Below are 5,583 nucleotides of genomic sequence, written 5' to 3' on the forward strand. Positions count from 1 at the left end.
CATTGTGTTTACCCGCTGCAGACGTTACTGTCTGTTTACCAGCTGCAGACGTTACAGTCTGTTTACCCGCTGCAGACGCTCCAGTCTGTTTATCCGCTGCAGACGTTACAGTCTGTTTACCCGCTGCAGACGTTAGTCTGTTTACCTACAGATGTTACAGTCTGTTTACCTGCTGCAGACATTACTGTCTGTTTACCCGCTGCAGACGTTACAGTCTGTTTACCTGCTGCTGACGTTACAGTCTGTTTACCCGCTGCAGACGTTACAGTCTGTTTACCCGTTGCAGACATTACAGTCTGTTGACCTGCAGACGTTTCAGTCTGTTTAACTGCAGACGTTACAGTCTGTGTACCTGCTGCAGACGTTACAGTCTGTTTACCTGCTGCAGACGTTACAGTCTGTTTACCTGCAGACATCACAGTCTGTTTACCTGTAGACATTACAGTCTGTTTACCCGCTGCAGACGTTACTGTCTGTTTACCCTCTGCAGACCTTACAGTCTGTTTACCTGCAGACGTTACAGTCTGTTTACCCGCTGCAGACGTTACAGTCTGTTTACCTGCAGACTTTACAGTCTGTTTACCTGCAGACGTTACAGTCTGTTTAACTGCAGACTTTACAGTCTGTTTACCTGCTGCAGACGTTAAAGCCTGTTTACCTGCTGCAGACGTTACAGTCTGTTTATCTGCAGACGTTACAGTCTGTTTACCCGCTGCAGACGTTACTCTGATTACCCGCTGCAGACGTTACAGTCTGTTTACCTGCTGCAGACGTTACACTCTGTTTACCTGCTGCAGACGTTACAGTCTGTTTACCCGCTGCAGACGTTACAGTCTGTTTACCTGCAGACGTTACATTGTGTTTACACGCTGCAGACGTTACTGTCTGTTTACCCGCTGCAGACGTTACAGTCTGTTTACCTGCAGACATCACAGTCTGTTTACCTGCAGACGTTACAGTCTGTTTACCCGCTGCAGACGTTACTGTCTGTTTACCCGCTGCAGACGTTACAGTCTGTTTACCTGCAGACGTTACAGTCTGTTTACCCGCTGCAGACGTTACAGTCTGTTTACCTGCTGCAGACGTTACAGTCTGTTTACTTGCTGCAGACGTTATAGTCTGTTTACCTGCAGACTTTACAGTCTATTTACCTGCAGACGTTACAGTCTGTTTAACTGCAGACGTTACAGTCTGTTTACCTGCTGCAGACGTTAAAGCCTGTTTACCTGCTGCAGACGTTACAGTCTGTTTACCTGCAGACGTTACAGTCTGTTTACCCGCTGCAGACGTTACTCTGATTACCCGCTGCAGACGTTACAGTCTATGTACCTGCTGAAGACGTTACAGTCTGTTTACCTGCTGCAGACGTTACAGTCTGTTTACCCGCTGCAGACGTTACAGTCTGTTTACCTGCGGACGTTACATTGTGTTTTCCCGCTGCAGACGTTACTGTATGTTTACCAGCTGCAGACGTTACAGTCTGTTTACCTGCTGCAGACGCTCCAGTCTGTTTACCCGCTGCAGACGTTACAGTCTGTTTACCTCTTGCAGACATTACAGTCTGTTTACCTGCAGACATTACAGTCTGTTTACCTGCAGACGTTACAGTCTGTTTAACTGCTGCAGACATTACAGTCTGTTTACCTGCAGACATTACAGTCTGTTTAACTGCAGACGTTACAGTCTGTTTACCTGCTGCAGGCGTTACAGCCTGTTTACCTGCAGACGTTACAGTCTGTTTAACTGCTGCAGACATTACAGTCTGTTTACCTGCAGACATTACAGTCTGTTTAACTGCAGACGTTACAGTCTATTTACCTGCTGCAGACGTTACAGTCTGTTTACCTGCAGACGTTACAGTCTGTTTACCTGCAGACGTTACAGTCTGTTTACCTGCAGACGTTACAGTCTGTTTACCTGCTGCAGACGTTACAGTCTGTTTACCTGCAGACGTTGCAGTCTGTTTACCTGCTGCAGACGTTACAATCTGTTTACCCGCTGCAGACGTTACAGTCTGTTTACCTGCAGACTTTACAGTCTGTTTACCTGCAGACGTTACAGTCTGTTTAACTGCAGACATTACAGTCTGTTTACCTGCTGCAGACGTTAAAGCCTGTTTACCTGCTGCAGACGTTACAGTCTGTTTACCTGCAGACGTTACAGTCTGTTTACCCGCTGCAGACGTTACTCTGATTACCCGCTGCAGACGTTACAGTCTGTTTACCTGCTGCAGACGTTACAGTCTGTTTACCTGCTGCAGACGTTACAGTCTGTTTACCCGCTGCAGACTTTACAGTCTGTTTTCCTGCTGCAGATGTTACAGTCTGTTTACCTGCAGACGTTACAGTCTGTTTACCTGCTGCAGACGTTACGGTCTGTTTACCTGCTGCAGACGTTGCAGTCTGTTTACCTGCTGCAGACTTTACAGTCTGTTTACCTGCAGATATTACAGCCTGTTTAACTGCAGACGTTACAGTCTGTTTACCTGCTGCAGACGTTAAAGCCTGTTTACCTGCTGCAGACGTTACAGTCTGTTTACCTGCAGACGTTACAGTCTGTTTACCCGCTGCAGACGTTACTCTGATTACCCGCTGCAGACGTTACAGTCTGTTTACCCGCTGCAGACTTTACAGTCTGTTTACCTGTTGCAGACATTACAGTCTGTTTACCTGCAGACATTACAGTCTGTTTACCTGCAGACGTTACAGTCTTTTTAACTGCTGCAGACATTACAGTCTGTTTACCTGCAGACATTACAGTCTTTTTAACTGCAGACGTTACAGTCTGTTTACCTGCTGCAGACATTACAGTCTGTTTAAGTGCTGAACAGTTACAGTCTGTTTAACTGCAGACATTACAGTCTGTTTACCTGTTGCAGACATTACAGTCTGTTTAAGTGCTGAACAGTTACAGTCTGTTTAACTGCAGACATTACAGTCTGTTTACCTGCTGCAGGTGTTACAGCCTGTTTACCTGCTGCAGACGTTACAGTCTGTTTACCTGCTGCAGACGTTACAGCCTGTTTACCTGCTGCAGACGTTAAAGCCTGTTTACCTGCTGCAGACGTTACAGTCTGTTTACCTGCAGACGTTACAGTCTGTTTACCCGCTGCAGACGTTACAGTCTGTTTACCTGCTGCAGACGTTAAAGCCTGTTTACCTGCTGCAGACGTTACAGTCTGTTTACCTGCAGACGTTACAGTCTGTTTACCCGCTGCAGACGTTACTCTGATTACCCGCTGCAGACGTTACTGTCTGTTTACCCGCTGCAGACTTTACAGTCTGTTTACCTGTTGCAGACATTACAGTCTGTTTACCTGCAGACATTACAGTCTGTTTACCTGCAGACGTTACAGTCTTTTTAACTGCTGCAGACATTACAGTCTGTTTACCTGCAGACATTACAGTCTTTTTAACTGCAGACGTTACAGTCTGTTTACCTGCTGCAGACATTACAGTCTGTTTAAGTGCTGAACAGTTACAGTCTGTTTAACTGCAGACATTACAGTCTGTTTACCTGTTGCAGACATTACAGTCTGTTTAAGTGCTGAACAGTTACAGTCTGTTTAACTGCAGACATTACAGTCTGTTTACCTGCTGCAGGTGTTACAGCCTGTTTACCTGCTGCAGACGTTACAGTCTGTTTACCTGCTGCAGACGTTACAGCCTGTTTACCTGCTGCAGACGTTAAAGCCTGTTTACCTGCTGCAGACGTTACAGTCTGTTTACCTGCAGACGTTACAGTCTGTTTACCCGCTGCAGACGTTACTCTGATTACCCGCTGCAGACGTTACAGTCTGTTTACCTGCTGCAGACGTTACAGTCTTTTTACCTGCTGCAGACGTTACAGTCTGTTTACCCGCTGCAGACGTTACAGTCTGTTTACCTGCAGACGTTACATTGTGTTTACGCGCTGCAGATGTTACTGTCTGTTTACCAGCTGCAGACGTTACAGTCTGTTTACCTGCTGCAGACGCTCCAGTCTGTTTACCCGCTGCAGACGTTACAGTCTGTTTACCCGCTGCAGACGTCAGTCTGTTTACCTACAGATGTTACAGTCTGTTTACCTGCTGCAGACATTACTGTCTGTTTACCCGCTGCAGACGTTACAGTCTGTTTACCTGCTGCAGACGTTACAGTCTGTTTACCCACTGCAGACGTTACAGTCTGTTTACCCGCTGCAGACGTTACAGTCTGTTTACCTGCAGACGTTTCAGTCTGTTTAACTGCAGACGTTACAGTCTCTGTACCTGCTGCAGACGTTACAGCCTGTTTACCTGCTGCAGACGTTACAGTCTGTTTACCTGCAGACATCACAGTCTGTTTACCTGTAGACATTACAGTCTGTTTACCCGCTGCAGACGTTACTGTCTGTTTACCCTCTGCAGACCTTACAGTCTGTTTACCTGCAGACGTTACAGTCTGTTTACCCGCTGCAGACGTTACAGTCTGTTTACCTGCAGACTTTACAGTCTGTTCACCTGCAGACGTTACAGTCTGTTTAACTGCAGACTTTACAGTCTGTTTACCTGCTGCAGACATTAAAGCCTGTTTACCTGCTGCAGACGTTACAGTCTGTTTACCTGCAGACGTTACAGTCTGTTTAACTGCAGACATTACAGTCTGTTTACCTGCTGCAGACGTTAAAGCCTGTTTACCTGCTGCAGACGTTACAGTCTGTTTACCTGCAGACGTTACAGTCTGTTTACCCGCTGCAGACGTTACTCTGATTACCCGCTGCAGACGTTACAGTCTGTTTACCTGCTGCAGACGTTACAGTCTGTTTACCTGCTGCAGACGTTACAGTCTGTTTACCCGCTGCAGACTTTACAGTCTGTTTACCTGCTGCAGATGTTACAGTCTGTTTACCTGCAGACGTTACAGTCTGTTTACCTGCTGCAGACGTTACGGTCTGTTTACCTGCTGCAGACGTTGCAGTCTGTTTACCTGCTGCAGACTTTACAGTCTGTTTACCTGCAGATATTAGAGCCTGTTTAACTGCAGACGTTACAGTCTGTTTACCCGCTGCAGACTTTACAGTCTGTTTACCTGCTGCAGGCGTTACAGCCTGTTTACCTGCTGCAGACGTTACAGTCTGTTTACCTGCTGCAGACGTTACAGCCTGTTTACCTGCTGCAGACATTACAGTCTGTTTACCTGCTGCAGGCATTACAGTCTGTTTACCTGTTGCAGACATTAAAGTCTGTTTACCTGCAGACATTACAGTCTGTTTACCTGCTGCAGGCGTTACAGTCTGTTTACCTGTTGCAGACATTACAGTCTGTTTACCTGCAGACATTACAGTCTGTTTACCTGCTGCAGGCGTTACATTCTGTTTACCTGCTGCAGACGTTACAGTCTGTTTACCTGCAGGCGTTACAGTCTGTTTACCCGCTGCAGACATTACAGTCTGTTTACCTGCTGCAGACGTTACAGTCTGTTTACCTGTTGCAGACATTACAGTCTGTTTACCTGCAGACATTACAGTCTGTTTACCTGCTGCAGGCGTTACATTCTGTTTACCTGCTGCAGACGTTACAGTCTGTTTACCTGCAGGCGTTACAGTCTGTTTACCCGCTGCAGA

Source organism: Labrus mixtus, unplaced genomic scaffold (genome assembly GCF_963584025.1).
Source record: "Labrus mixtus unplaced genomic scaffold, fLabMix1.1 SCAFFOLD_41, whole genome shotgun sequence".
Taxonomy (NCBI): domain Eukaryota; kingdom Metazoa; phylum Chordata; class Actinopteri; order Labriformes; family Labridae; genus Labrus; species Labrus mixtus.